At 39.9% G+C, this 15,913-nt stretch overlaps 1 protein-coding gene and 1 pseudogene across 2 annotated transcripts in view; one reads left to right on the top strand and one right to left on the bottom strand.

Moving 5' to 3' along the window:
• IGF2BP2 (insulin like growth factor 2 mRNA binding protein 2) overlaps positions 1-15,913 on the top strand; it is a 163,287-nt gene that overhangs the window by 56,110 nt on the left and 91,264 nt on the right. The gene's annotated exons all lie outside the window — the stretch shown is intronic.
• On the bottom strand, positions 1,968-9,764 carry LOC105863064 (protein farnesyltransferase/geranylgeranyltransferase type-1 subunit alpha pseudogene; annotated as a pseudogene).

Raw genomic sequence — 15,913 nt, forward strand, 5'->3', positions numbered from 1 at the left:
CACATTTGTGTATTTTTTTCACATAAAACCTAACACACACACACATTCAACCCCAACAAAACAAACAATAAACAACAAGCAAATTTTTCTTCATGCAAGCTTGCTAATACCACAAAGGAGGGTGGAATATCTACTGTAGTTTATCACCTGAAAAGGAAATCCAAGTCCCTTGCTCTGGCTGTCAGGTAGCCATGCACCCTAGAATAACACTTTTTTTTTTTTTTTTTACTATGTGCCCGTTGGATTTATTGCAGGAACTGTTATTTTACTAAATTGTGCTTTGATATTCTGAAACACACTTGTATATTGTCATTCAGTGGTGTTTAAATCCAAACCAAAGTGTTTTTGTGCAATGGAAATATTTCAATTAATGTGTAGAGTTGGAACGTATAAAGAAGACTTGAGTCTCAATTAGTCAATTAATCATTGCATCCCTGAGTGCTGGAAGAGTTTTGATGAATTCTATCAAGGGAGGAATTAATGTCTTCTGTCTGTGAGATCCTTCCTTGGGAAAGCCTGAGCTTTAATGTTACTCTGCACAGGATATTTTTCTTTGGGCAAGAGTAAAGTAACCAATACCACCAGGTAAAATGTACTAAGTAGTCATCACTTAGGATGGGGATGAGTACGTCACACTTCCAGCAGTAAAGCTGTAGTTCTTGTTCTCCAAAGTTGACACATGCTTCTCACAGTAAATGCAGCAATGTGTTACAGAGACATCAGAGTGGTACCTCTGCCTTCTGTGTCCCCTGACTCTGTTAGGTTCAACTCTCTAAACCACTGAATCACCAGCTTTTCTTCACAAATCCTGCCCCTCACATACACCTGTTTTTTGTGTATACAGGGATAAATTTCACACATCCTTATTCAAGTCACCTTTTATACATTTCTTTTTCTTCTGTAGTTGGAGTCCTAGGACCATATTTGTGGAAATATCAGCCTAGGCATCCATCATCAAAAAGAATAATCATACCCAAATTAAAGGGATTTTCCTGAGCTGTAAGACATGATAAGATAGTATCAGAATGTCTGGAGAGAAATGTTACACATTTATATCCTTACTGGTTCCAAAAAAGTATTTGAGATAAAGTACAAAAATAAATGAAATATAGAAAAATAAAAATGAACAAAACAAAAGAAAAATTAAGGTAGAACACTGAAGTGAAGACAAAGAGAAAGTTTGGTCAGAGAAGTGTGTATGACAATATGCTACACAGCTATAAAAGCTGTGCAACAAATTTAATTTTAACCTCAGCTTTCTAACAGCTAAAGCAAAGAGAAACCGCTGATCCTTTGCTCCCAAATTAGTGGGGAGAGCCTGCTAGGGAATCCTGTCCCCGCAAGTGCCTGTCAGATACTCTTAGTACCCTCTTAGGAAAGTTCCTGCCTTTGCTAGAGGGGGGCAGCAGACCTTCAAACAGTTTTTAACAGTCTAAGAGTGGAGTAAGAATGTCGAGAAAAGGGAGAATCCACAGAAGCAGAAATCCCCAACGCATGGTTGCCAGGGACTGGGGCAGAGGGCATAGGGAGTGACTGCTAGTGGGTACACGGTTTCTTTTTGGGGTGATAGAAATGTTCTGAAGCTAGATAGTGGTGATGGCTGCACAACCTTGTGAATATACCAAAAACCATTGAATTGTATGCTTTAAATGGGTGAATTTTATGGTATGTGAGTTATATCTCAGTAAAGCTGTTATTTATTTATTTATTTTTTAGATACATCTATAATTTTATTATAAAACCATACTTTTGGCATTAGTTGGTTGCAGTGATAGCAAGATGTCAGTGTGGCATAGCAGTTCTGGCGTAACAATTGTATTCCCTGCTTACGGAACCAAACCTCCAGTTACCTCATATCCATGACACATAAGTGAACTGTGATCATTACTGCTAAAAATCCTGATGCAGATATCATTTAGGGAGGGTTGATGCTAAGGGATTAGAGTAAATATTGATAAGATGACAAAAGTTCCTTTATAGGAATTTTCTGCCCCTCCCTTCCAATTACTTTGCTTTAAAAGAATCAAGTTACTCAGAGCCAGTCTTAATAGCAGCAGCACCCACGGAGCACCCCACTTAGTTCTTGTTAAAAAGCAATACCTGCACAATGTGTGTTTTACACACCACAGGTAAAGGGAATAGACCACTCTAGTTTTAAGCTCCTGCATTGAAGTCTCTTAAAAAAATAAAAGCATTCCATCAAGTTCTTCTGGACGGTGTTATTGCTGTATGTTTGTTGGTGGGTCACTTTCTGTGCTGTGTTTGCTTTGAAGGGATCTTCCGACATATCTCCAATACTCCTTTCTTATAGTGTCCTTTTCTTTAGCTAAGATTTCACATAACTCTAGTGGTTTATTAAGAATGTCTTCCTTGTTGTCACATTGGTTTTCTAGCATGTCTTCATAGATATCCACAAGAAAGGCAATTAGGTAGGGGGAACTGTGACTTGGTTGTAAATCAAGTAATTGACTTAATAGATTAGGATATTTGGAAAGACCCCAATCCTGCAAAATCCCTTTCAAATAGTTCCATGCACTTTCATTATGTGGTACTAGTTTGATCATTTCCAGGGTATACTGGACTTCTCTCTCCAATATAGCACGATCATTGTAGCCAGTGGTGTTTGAAATGACGAAGTATCTTTGGTTCCAGACAGAGTTATTTCTTACATCCTCTTTGAGAAGCTGGTCTACATACTGCAGCTCATTATCCCAAAGTTTAAATTCCTGAATAACCCACTGTTGGTGCTGCCAGGCGTGGTAATTCTTTGCATCCTGATTAAGAATATCAGCAATAAACTCAAGCTCCTGAGATGGATCTTTCAGCCATTCCACTAACACTCGCCTGTGATGCCAAACTTGATAGTTTTTGCGCTGTTCCTCAATTATTGCAGTGATGTAGTTCATTTCCTCATGTAGATCCTTGTGTAGTGACTTTAAGAGAACTCTCCGAAAATGCCACACTTTATAATTGGCTGCATTTAACTCAATAGCATCTTGAGTTAGTTTAAAAGCTCGTTCACTTCTTTCGTCATGCTGCAGAACAGCTCGGAAGTAATCATACACATCTCTAAATTTTTCACTATAGATGATCTGGACCACTGGATTGGGACCATCATTCTGTGGCACCGGATCTATATCAGCCCATTCTGCTCTGACCCGTGACTCCCAAGCAGCGTGAGAGTGCCCCCGGCGCCTCGCGATCTCCGACCCGTGGCCTCGGGAGCGCACGGGTGGCGGGCGGGCCCCGCCCGGCCCCACGGCAGGACCGCCGGAACTTCAGCCTATTATTTTTAATTTTTTAAAGAATGTTATTATAGGCCGGGCGCGGTGGCTCATACCTGTAATCCTAGCACTCTGGGAGGCCGAGGCGGGCGGATTGCTCAAGGTCAGGAGTTCGAAACCAGCCTGAGCAAGAGAGAACCCTGTCTCTACTATAAATAGAAAGAAATTAATTGGCCAACTAATATATATAGAAAAAATTAGCCGGGCATGGTGGCGCATGCCTGTAGTCCCAGCTACTCAGGAGGCTGAGGCAGGAGGATCACTTGAGCCCAAGAGTCTGAGGTTGCTGTGAGCTAGGTTGACGCCACGGCACTCACTCTAGCCTGGGCAACAAAGCGAGACTCTGTCTCAAAAAAAAAAAAAAGAATGTTATTATAAAAGATGGTAAAATAACATACTGAGGGGAAAAAAGAAACAACTGGTGAGTTGAATATTTGTGTCTTCCATGAAATGCATAGTTTCCAAAGGACGTGTCACAGCTGAACTATTGCATTTAGGGAGTTTGGGTCATATTGGGTAGAAATTGAACTATGTAATCTCTAAGTTTCTTTCCATTGTTGATGAATTGTTAAAAGATGATGAGGTTATGAGACAATTGGGGAAATTTGAACACTGTGAGGTTGTATTTGTTACTATAAAGGAATTGCTTGTCATTGTTAATACATGGTAGTGGTATTGTGATTTTTTTTTTTAAGAAAATCTATCTTTTATGTACTGAAGCATTTATAAATAAAATGTTATGATATCTGGGTTTAGCTTTAAAACAATCCAGTGGGTAGGGTACAATGAAACAAGATTTGCCATATATTACTAACTGTTAAAGCTGGGTTCATTATACCATCTCTTTACTTTTGTATAAGTTCAGAAATTTTCATGATGAAATGTTAAAACAGATTTTACTATTTTCTATTAACTACAAAAAAATCTAACAACATAGCCAGGGTTTTTGCTCATGAGAAATTATGCTATTTGCAGCAGTTGTCCCATTTGCTGATTTATGGGTGACTTCTGAGAGATTGGAAGCATGGGTACTGGCTCTAAGTCACAAGTATAAGTAAGCATGAAATTCTAGTAAGGTCATCCACAGCCTTTTCAGCCTTCTCTGTGCTTCTCAGATACTGCTACATGGGGTTAGGTAAGAGATAGTTGCCAGTCTTAAGAAAGCAGAGGACGACGCTGGACACTTATCTCTTAGGGTATTTTTGCTTTTTGCAGTGTCTCCTGATTCCTCCTGCTCTTCAGTGGAATTTGAGTACTAAAGTACTTAAATGTAATATCTTCTTGAGAGGAAAGCTATATTTTGGCCTTTATCGTTGACTTCCTTTGTGAACTTGAAACCCACTCAACTAAACTATGCACACTGTACTTCCCCCCAGACTGAGGAGGAAAGGGGTGGAGGTGACAGTGGCACGTGTTTGAGAGTGAATGCCAGCTTCTGTGTCAATACTTCTTCAGTTTCTCTTTGTTCTCAAGAGAGATTGAAACTGGGCATTTGTATTTGCCCCGTTTCCTTCTTTGATTCTAAAGATTGAAAACCCTTATTTATAGTAACACTTACTGCACTGATGCTCCAGGTGTTACATTACTAGAGATATAAGTCCACTGTAACTGACACTTATTCTCATGTTCAGCAAACATTTGTGTGTCTACTGTGTCCTAGGTGCGTCCTCTTTACAATGGCCTGCATAGGAGCTGAATTCTTACACTGGTTTTGGATTTTCAGCATCACCTTCCCTAAAGAACAAACATTGGTTTTCGGAATAGTAGTGGCCTTCTAGCAGTTTACAAGCTATTTATCTCAGGGTAAAAGAGTACAGCTAAATGTTCTACCATTGTTTTGTATCCCCCCAAAACAGTTTGAATTGTTGAAAGCACCAAATGACTGTGAGATGAGGGTGGTTGGAGATGAGTATTTTACTTAATAAATGTCTTAAGATAATGTTACTTGTGATGTCATTGAAACATCTGAGTTTGCACATTATTTAGACTTTAATGATACACAGTTCCCAGGCATAAGACAGTTTTACATATTCATCTTATTTCTCTTGCTATGTTTTTTTTTTTTTTTTTTTTTTTTTGAGACAGAATCTTACTCTGTTGCCCAGGCTAGAGTGTCATGGCATCAGCCTAGCTCACAGCAACCTCAAACTTCTGGGCTCAAGCGATCCTCCTGCCTCAGCCTCCAAGTAGCTGGGACTACAGGCATGCACCACCATGCCCGGCTCATTTTTTCTATATATTTTTAGCTGTCCAAGTAATTTCTTTCCATTTTTAGTAGAGAAGGATCTCGCTCTTGCTTAGGCTGGTCTTGAACTCCTGAGCTCAAACGATCCTCCTGCCTCGGCCTCCCACAGTGCTAGTATCAGGCCCTCTTGCTGTGTTAAGGCCTCTCTTGAAATTGTCTTTCTCACTGGAAATGCAGCAGTACTAACACAGTGCCCAACACCGCAGATACCACTACTGCCTGTCAGTCTTCTCCTTCAGCAACAGCAGCTTACCACTCACTGATCATCTACTCCGTGCCAAGTACTTTACACGTATTATCTCATTTACTTCTCAAAGCAAAGTAGTGTGTGCTAGGTGGCCTTATCCTTGTATTTACAGACAAGGAAACCGAAACTGAGCAAGGTCAGATGTCTTCCCACACAACTAGTTAGTAATAAATCTAGAAATCAAACTTAGGTTTTCTTAGTTCCACAGCCCATGCTTTCTCTTGTCTGTGTCTCTTGGTATTCGGTAAATGTTTGCTGAATTGATGATGTACACTTTGGATGCTTGACAGATATTTTGCATACCTCTTAAGTTTATGTGAGATGAAATGGTTATATGTCTATAAGGAATATCAAAGGCATTAATTGAGTGGAACTCTTTGACCAAACCCATGTTTTGTTGCCTAGACATATGAAGGCAAAGACCACCTGTACCATGTCTTGTTGCCATTCAGAAGTATGCCTTTTCCTCTTGTGGATCAGAGTTTCAAAAAATGCTGTCAGTGCCTAAGCAAACTGTCATATTCTCTATGGGAAAGACAATTATTGTTCTTGGTCTGGTGGTCAGTTAGCCCAGTTGACTTTGGAGCATAGTGTTAATAAAGGTTAGTCTCTTCAGATATGAGCCAGTTAGCTTAGATGTGTGAATAGCTGCTGACAGGCAGGTTGAGGAGTGTGTGTGTGTGTGTGTGTGTGTGTGTGTGTGTGTGTAGACTGGATCTGTAATTGCCAATCAAAAATTAGTCAGCAAACATTTATTGAGTATTTGTTGTGTGCCTGACACTATGCTAGGAGTAGAGCTCTGGAGGATAAAAAAATATGTATGAGATACAGTCATACCCTCAAAGGTTTATACCTAATGGGTGCAGAATAAGACTCATGGGGAGAGGAAAATATAACAACGGGAACAATGTTTATGTTTTTTTTTATCACCTCATCCACAGCAACTAGCCTAGTGCCTTGTGCGTTACAGGAAGTCAATATTTTTTGAATGAATGAGAATGTGGAGGCAAGCACTTAGTAAGTAGCCTTTCTGATGGCTCCATAGAAGAGATTGAGTTTGAGCTGGGCACTCGGGTAAAAATAGAATTCAAGGAAGAGGAAGAGAGTGAGAAAGTGGGAAGGTACTCCAAGTACAGTAAAAGGTTTCAAGGGTAGTTTGGAAACATAAATTTATATAATGTGCCCCAAGAGTAGAATAGACCAGTTTTACTAGGCCAGAGATATGGCTGGAACCACGGAGTATCTTGATTGCTAGACAAAGACATTCAAATTTTATTCTGTAGTCCTCTGAATTTCTGATCATCAGAGAGAGATTATCAAAACAGGTGGTCGTGGATGAAATGGCCTGACATGTGTGGGAGGCCAGTTAAGAGGCTGTGGATATGTTTAGGTGTTGGGTAATAAAGGCCGAGGATATTGCTGAGGAAGCTGAAAGAAAAAGACAGATGGGAGGGATATTGTGAAGAGAGAAGAACCAGGATGACTTGTTGAGTTGGTGAGTGGATATGCAAACCTGGCAAAGGGAAGGAAGAGAACAGTCAAAAATGGCTCAGTGATCCTGAAGTAGGGGATCTTGGAAGAAGGATGCTGCTATTGTTATTATTGAGTGTAATATAGAAATCAAGAGGGGGAGGTGGGCTTGAGCAGACAAGATTTTAAATTTGAGGTACTGGGATATTAAGAGAAAATGTCTACTTAGCAGTGAGAGATGGTGGGTATGCCCTGCTTGTCTCTTTGGGTTGGGCAATTGCCTTATCTTTGTATGACACAGTGGCAGATTGGGTCCAACCAGGTATGAATTAATATGAGAGGTGATAAATAATTTAATTTTTTAAGAGGGATATTTGAATTCATTTTTTTCTAGATAGTATATATAATCTTTTCTGCATATTTCCTAGTAATATTTGTTCTCCTAAGATGAGAAGAAGAAGACACAAACTTGAAGGGGCTGGCTAGAGGGGGCAGAAGGGTTCCCTCTCTGCAGGTACAGTCCTCAAGAGTGATACACCTCCAGCACTGGAGAAAGCAGGGCTAGATGTGGAGGCCATGACTATATGTGTTTCTGGGGGTGAATGCTTGGTATTGGAAAGGTAATTCCTACACTGACAGTGGGCAGTTTCATAAGAACCCTTTGAGATACACAGCACAAATAGAAAGAGTTGGAATTTATTTCACATAAGGTCTTTGATTCTTCGACAATGTTAACTAATTAAAATGTACAATGTAGGGCTTACGTTTGTGTTCCTCACCACCACTCTCAGCCCCTTACATTCTCCCTGTTGAGAATGAAGAAGGAAAACATAGTGAATAATTTATATAAGCCTTAATTATTCCTTTGATTTATTTTTAAAAAGTTTAAAATTATGCTCTTATTATCTTGAGGCCCTGGGGAATGTGTATAAAGTATATTCTGATTTCATTTAATTTCATTGACAATTAAATTTCGTATTAAAATGAAAATGAGGAAAAAAATGTTTCAGCTACATTGGAGTAAAAAGGGAAGAGCTTATGGACCACCTGCTCACCAATATTAAAATGTGCAGATAATGAATAGAAATGTTTTTTCTCTGATTAATAAAGTCAGTCTGTAAGTTTATTAGGTAATAATTCTCTTAGCTTTATCATCCAGTGGTGCTGTCCCTGCACATGGCCTAGTGATGGAGACGAGGGGTTGTAAATATGCATGTTGAATATATATATATATATGTATATATATATATATATATATAATCCCACATTCATAAATACATGACTGTGGTAACATTCATCAGAGTACTAATAGTGATTATCTTTGGGTGACAGAATGACTAGTGGTCTTAATTTTCTAATTTATGTATTTTATAATAAAAATGTTATTAAAATGAAGCAAATTTGTTAAAAGTAGAGAATATGCATTGACACAAATTTCAAAGGAAACACGTTTGTTTAGATGGTGTGATAGTTTGCCTACGTTTGGTTGGCTGAATTAATCATGGCCCACACCTTTCCTTGTTCAGAAGGACTGGGGGGTTTTGCTGTTGTTGTTTTGAGATAGGACCTGGGGGGTTTTGCTGTTGTTGTTTTGAGATAGGACCTCGCCCTCTTGCCCAGGCTAGGGTGCAGTGGCATCATCATAGTTTGCAACCTCAAACTCCTGGGCTCAAGCAGTCCTCCTGCCTCAGATTCCAGAGTGGCTGGGATTAGAGGCACATGCCACCACACTTAGCTAATTTTTCTATTTTTTGTAGAGATGGGCTCTCGCTCTTGCTCAGGCTGGTCTTGAACTCCTGACTTCAAGCAATCCTCCTGCCTTGACCTCCCAAAGTGCTAGGATTATGGGTGTGAGCCACCATGCCTGTCCAGAAAGACTGTTTTTTGAACAGTGATGAAAGAATTGAGGGTACCTGGGGGATGTCTATAAAAGTACACCGGAAGGGGTCCGACAGCACCTGAGGAGGGAGCATAGACAGGGATGCAGGAGGACCAAGAAATCTGAGAGGAGTGTGAATGATGTTTGCCCAGGAGAATGCTCTCTCTTGTGTCTTGACATCTTGTTGAAAAATCTGGGTAGGTAGGAGTTTGTGGGGGAAGAGTTCCTGGATTACAGGTGATCTAGATAGAGATTTCTAGAAGTCTTCTGTAAGGACCAGGCACGATAGCCTTCACGTTTACTGAGTTTTCTGTGAGTTGGGGCTAAGAGCTTTAGATATATTATTATTTTTCATTGAATTCTTGCAACCACACTGTGTATAGGTATTGTTATTATTATGCTCATTTTGCAGATGAGGAAATAATGGCTCAAAGATTAAGTAATTTACTCAAGGGCTCACAGTTTAGTAGGTGAAAGAGTCACAATTTGAACCCAGGTGAATCTTACTTTAGAATTTGTACCTCTAGGCAGGAGTCCTCAAACTACGGGCCACATGCGGCCTGCTGAGGACATTTATCAGGCTCACCGGGTGTTTTTGCCGCCATGGCTGCCGAGTGGTCCCGGGCCCACAGTGCGCATGTGTGGAATGTGCACCCGGGCTCTCCAACAGCCCTCCAACCGTCTGAGGGACAGTGAACTGGCCCCCTGTTTAAAAAGTTTGAAGACCCTTGCTAGGGAATGGGATGAATGTTATTCCAGGCCAGATGGTTCCTAGGCTAGGGGACTTTCTCTCCTTTCTTTGGAAGGTCTCAAAGTCCAGAGAGGTTTGTAATCTATGGATTAAAGGTCATCAAATAATAAATTCTCAATGTCAAGGCAAAGTGTGGGCATTTCCTGAAGGATCCTTTCACAGTGCAGCTTTCTAATGTCATTGAGGGAATGTTCCCCCACAGAAAAATAAGCATCCTTTCACCTTTACACACACTGTGTAATAGATAAGCCAGGATACTGATTCCCAAAGTGTGATGCCTTCACCAATAATGGGGAACGTGTTGAAAATGCAAATTCTCAGGCCCACCCCAGCTCCACCTCAGAAACTCTGGAGGTGGATTCTGCAATGTGTATGTTAGCAAATCTTGCAGGGGGTGGAGGCTGATGGATGCTGAAGTTTGGAACAACTAAGAGTTTTTAGTCAAGGGGGATAAAAGCCAAGATGCCATTGTATTTTTGGTGTAGTTTTAATTTTTGTTAAAGATGTTTGTTTGCCTCATTTATCTCATGAACAGGCTCATTTCTTTCTGAGCCAAGCTAATTCATGTTCTTGGCTTAGCATCAGGGACCTTTTTAACACACTGCAACTTTGTTGATTGAAATAGTGCCTTTGCCTTTCAGTGAGAGGTCATATCCTAGCTGGTTCCAAATTTGATTGTAGCTCCTATTTTACTTTTTACACTGTGTAGTAAAACAAGTGTTTTTTCAAAATTACCCGAAGGAAGAAGTGATGCCCATAAAAGATAAGCCTGCATTAGTGCCACTGCACCTGGGAGGATGTAGCATGGCCTAGAAGTTGCCATAGGTTGGGGATAGACTGGCACAGTGTGAGGGCCCTGGGCCACACTCCATTCAGAGGAGCAGTGGGCCCATTGGTGAATTGTTTATACTTCTTGTATCAACCCTAATTGCTTGTTTGAACTATAGACTCCAGTATTCATTATCATCATTAGTGACTAATCAGTAATTGATTATATGTTTTAATTTCTCTAAGAGTTCAATCTTCAAGTCTAACCTCAATTTCTCAGTCCACCCCCCCCCCAACATTTATTTTTAAGTCTAGGAATCTGATAAAGAAATAGGTAATCCTCAACTAGTGAAAGCCTGTTTAAAAACAAAAAAAAAAAAAAAAAAAAAAAGAAATAGGTAATTATCCTTTTATAACACAACCTTGGCATGTATACATGTAGGTCAAATTACTGCTCTTAATCAAATCCAGAGGGAAAAGGGAGAAGTTCTTAAATTACTATACCTATTTTAAAATAATTTTAATGGCTGATAAGGGAACATTATGGAATTTCTGGGGTTATCAATGACATTGCAATTCTTTGTATCAAGAACTTGGGGAACAGGTTTCACAAAATGAAACTTATCAAGCTGAATTTTGAATTAGTGGAGGCAGGCAGGCTTTCTGGAACAGGGTTGCCACAGTGTAAACCGTACGGGTAGGATAAGGTGGCAGTTGATATATTTTAAATCAAGAGTTGTGGAATTCAGCCTCTAATAATTGTTACATACCCTATGCCTTACCAGTTCCTACTGCTGGTCTAGAATCTGCTGGTTGGGAATTTTTAGAAATAAATCCTAAACTTGGAGGAGAGCTTCTGTGTAACCTATAGGGAGTGGGGGGTAGAAAATTGATACTTGAAAAGGTTGCCGTTTGACTTCCCACAGTAGTAATAGCAGTGAGCTTTGTGGCATATTTTTCTATTTTCCAGTTGCTACTTCTGGTGGTAAGGCACAATAGTACTTGTTTAACTGACACACGGAGCACAGGCAGGCAATACATCATATACCAAATGGTGTCAACATTATGCCAACCCATTATCCATTCTTTTGCCTTTCTTGCTATTGCTGAGGAAAATCTGAATAGGATCACTTAAAAAAGTGATAGGAAGGAAACTTTTATTACCACATTTGGGACACTCCTAATCTACTAAAGAAACTAAACTAGTCAATATCTGTTTTGTTTTTATTTTAACCTGTGATAACAGAGCACCTACACTCTAAATACTAAAGACTTGCAAGGCCAGTGCTGGTGACAGAGCAATAACATAAGGATAGTGAGAAGAAGTGATGAATCAGTGTTACTAGTTTTCAGAGCTTTTAAATATGTTAACATCTTAAAAATCTAAATTTTGTCAAAGCAGTAAAAGGGGTACCTATTTATAAATTGCTAAGTTAGAGGCTGTAAGTGGATAATTAATTTTGGAAGAATGAAGATCCTGAGAAGTTAAAACATAATAATACATCCCATAGATGCATAGGCAAACATAGTAATTTCATTGACACATAGCTGGATAATTATCCTGAGCTCTTAGTGACTTAGAAATTGCTCCTTTTGAAGTTTTCTAGGTCTCCTACATTTTTGTTTTGCCTGTTTTTTTTTCTTTTTATTTATTTTATGATTTTGCTTTTTGCCCAATTATACTTTTCGAAAGGAAGGCAGGCCAGGAATGAAAAAGAGCCCACACTTGAATTTAGCACAGCTACATTTGGGTACCTAGAACTTTACAGGCTCACTTTTAAAACTTTACTTAAAGCAGCAGAGAGATCCTTTTCTGGTCCTGTTTCCAAATGTGAGAGTATTTTCTCCTATGCTTTATAATATTTTGGATAATTTCTATAGGAATCTCTAGCTCAAGAATCTATCATTTAAATGAAAGTTTAATAAAAGTTATAAATAGGTGTCTTGCTTGCATAATATAATATATGTTTCCTGTTGGCTTTATTCCCACTTCTGCTCCACCCCCATCTATAATCTTTCTCATAAAGGCCCACAAAGCTTATAAATCAAACTGTGTTAGCAAGAGCTGGCTTTTTTTTTTTTATCTAGAAGGGAGAGGCATTCAGTTTGAACTAGTGTACTAGTGCTAGAAAGGTTAGTCCTTCTGAATTACGATCTCTCGCTAGCCTCTTCAGTGTTGCTCAGGAAAATAATCATCATTGGGTAGATCAACCCCTGCTTTTACTGGGAGGGCATGGAGTTGCCCATGTGAGTTGGTGCCCTGCCCTTGGGAGGACAGGGAGCTTTGCCCACGAGAATGCTGATGTTTGTGAAACCAGCTGGTTTTTATGTCCATGGTTGCTATGAGTGGTCAGGTGGTATCTTGGCTTTAGCACCACTGGAAGATGGCTTTTCTGTCTCTCTGAATGTCCCACACCTACTCTGGATGCCCCCAAGTAAAATTTGTCAGGCCAGGTAGACTATATTTTAACTTACATGAATAATGGGTTTATCTTTCAGAATGAGGGATTAGAGTAAAATTAGGATTGAATTTGTGTATATGTGTTGGGAAAATTTCCCAGTAACTAAACATTTTGGTGTTTTCCAGTAGGTTTTGGAATCACTTTCTCTGGGGTCCTTATAATAGGATAGATTCTTTTGAGTCTGGAGTGGTTTACTTTTGGTTCTGAGGGTTGTCTTCCCAAACCTAGGTTCTTGCCTACTTCAGTTAGCAAGGAATATTAAAAAATGGACATGCTTGCCAAAAAGAGAACTTTTAGACCAACCACCAAACCAGAGGAAAGCTAGGACTTTTTATTATATTTTCTATATACGACCTCCCCACCACTCATGATTTTTATTGCCACCCAGTGGCATTCACGATAGTAAGTGGGGCCAGTGATATTTCAACCTGTTGGGAAGTAGCTAAACTGTATACTGTGATAAGAGCTGTTTATTTGCCCAGCTCCTCTAAGCACTCATTTCTGAGGCCAGTGTTTTGTTTGTGAGTGTCTTCTCCTCTATGGTTTCCTGCTTCAGTGAATAGGAGTGGGAGTTGTGGGGCCTGAGGGGAGGGGACAGGCAGAAGACGGTTGGACTCATTTCCTGAATCATCTTAGGCATTTTTGCCGTCTCTTGGTTCCATCGTGGCTCGGCAGCATTTCTCGCTGGTTTGTCAGACCAACTTTCCCAGGCGCCTCTGGGGGCGGGAAGGAAAACCACACCTTGTTCTGTGTCAGCCAGTTAACAGGCAGAGTTTTGTTCAGTAAATATTTATAAAACCTCCCTACTAACCTCTAGCCGTGCAGCCTTGTTACCTTTGAAAAGTTTATTCTCCTTCCCTGGCCTCCCAAGTAACTATCTGGGCCCTGCCAGTACACCTCAGATGGACGGCGATGGTCCCCATCATCTACAGGCCAGGTATCTGAGAAGCTCACGCTTCCTGATCTTAACCCTGAACTTGGTTGATGGTGCCTCTTTTTAGGGTGAGAGAGAGAGAGTTCATGGTAAAGAGTCAGGGGTGGGTTGTCTTCACTATTTTCCCTTTTATTTGTCAATTTAAACCCTTGTGATCAGAGGAAGTACAGAGCAGCATATGGGGAAGAACTAGCTCTCCAAACCCAGCGAGGTGGGGCTTCTCCTGGCTCTGCAGCACGCCAGCAGCAAGGGTCCTGGGCCTCGTGAGCTCTTCCTTTTCTGGGAGGTAGAGATAAATGTCCTCTGGTAATTTGGGAAATAAATTTGAAACAAGCTAAATGTCCAACAGTAGGGAATTTGTTAAAGTAGGGTTTACCTTTATTAAGAAATACCATATCGATTTTTAATGCTGTTTGAAAACATAATGTTGAGTTTCAGAAAAAGACATAAAACTTAATAGAAAATATGAGTCCACGTTTATTAAAACTAAGACAAGAAGGCATTAAAATTGTTAATAGTAGTTTCTTCTGGGATGATGGGAGATTTAAACATTCTTTTCTATTAATAATTTCTTACAGTGAACATTTATTACCTTTGTTCTTTTTTTGCAGTCTGCGTCTTTCACAAAAGTACATACAATACATATATGCTGTTTAAAGAATATGTATAAAGTGAATATTCATGTAGCCACTACCCAGTTCAGTTACTTAGAAGCTGCAGTACTTTTATCCTTTGAATACTAACTATAAAAATTTTGTTTAAAAATACTTTCCCTAGGGCTGGGTGTGGTGACTCACACCTGTAATCCTAGCACTCTGGGAGACCCAGGCGGGAGGATCGCTCAAGGTCAGGAGTTCAAAACCAGCCTGAGCAAGAACGAGATCCCGTCTCTACTAAAAACAGAAAGAAATTAGCTGGACAACTAAAAATCTATAGAAAAAATTAGCCAGGCATGGTGGTGCATGCCTGTAGTCTCAGCCACTCAGGAGGCTGAGGCAGAAGGATTGCTTGAGCCCAGGAGTTTGAGGTTGCTGTGAGCTAGGCTGACGCCATGGCACTCTAGCCTGGGCAGTAGAGTAAGACTCTGTCTCACAAAAACAAAACAAAACTTTCCCTGAGTTCCTCACTTGGCTATGGTAGGAATAAAATAAGGTTGTATTGAAAAGTGCTTGTGCTTATTAAACCTTAAAACATCCATCAAACATTAGGAGTTATCTCTCACCTCTAACGTGCCAAAGATGACAGGTGCACATAAGCAATAAATCATTGCCAAAGTCTGAGGCTGCTTGTCTCATACAGAGATTTGTACTGAAAAAGGTATCAGTTATACCACTTGCCCTATCTGCACATTTCCCCTCCCGGGAAACCCCTTCAGGCATAGTTTTCAACACTGGGAGAACTGTCGGGACTGACTTAATGTTAAAAACCTTTTTCCTCCATTTCAGGCTGGATTCTCTTGGCTTTCTGTGATCCCTGGGTTGTTGCACATGGTGGAAGGAGGTTGTGGGTGTGTTGATTAGTTGATCTCACCAAAATCAGACTTCCAAGCAGTAATATTTGTTTGCTTTATTATTGAATTATCTAGTCTTTCACCTCTTGGTCTGAGGTCTGATTGGAAAGAGGCAGTGATTTGATCATAATTTAATCCTTTTATTTGTTACTATTACTAAGGCTAAAAACATAATTTGTGGGGCCAAGTCCAGAATGAAAATATAGGGTCCCTTGTTCAGAAAAACAGAGAAAAAAAAGTCATTGAAAGAACTAAAATATAAAGCTTTTTCATTTCTTCCATGGTCTCTCTCTTGACTTGCCATGGTATAGTTTATTCATTACATAATGTCAGTCTAAGTAATAAAAAAAGTAATTATTAATA

The sequence above is a fragment of the Microcebus murinus genome, chromosome 1 (assembly GCF_040939455.1).
Source record: "Microcebus murinus isolate Inina chromosome 1, M.murinus_Inina_mat1.0, whole genome shotgun sequence".
Classification (NCBI taxonomy): domain Eukaryota; kingdom Metazoa; phylum Chordata; class Mammalia; order Primates; family Cheirogaleidae; genus Microcebus; species Microcebus murinus.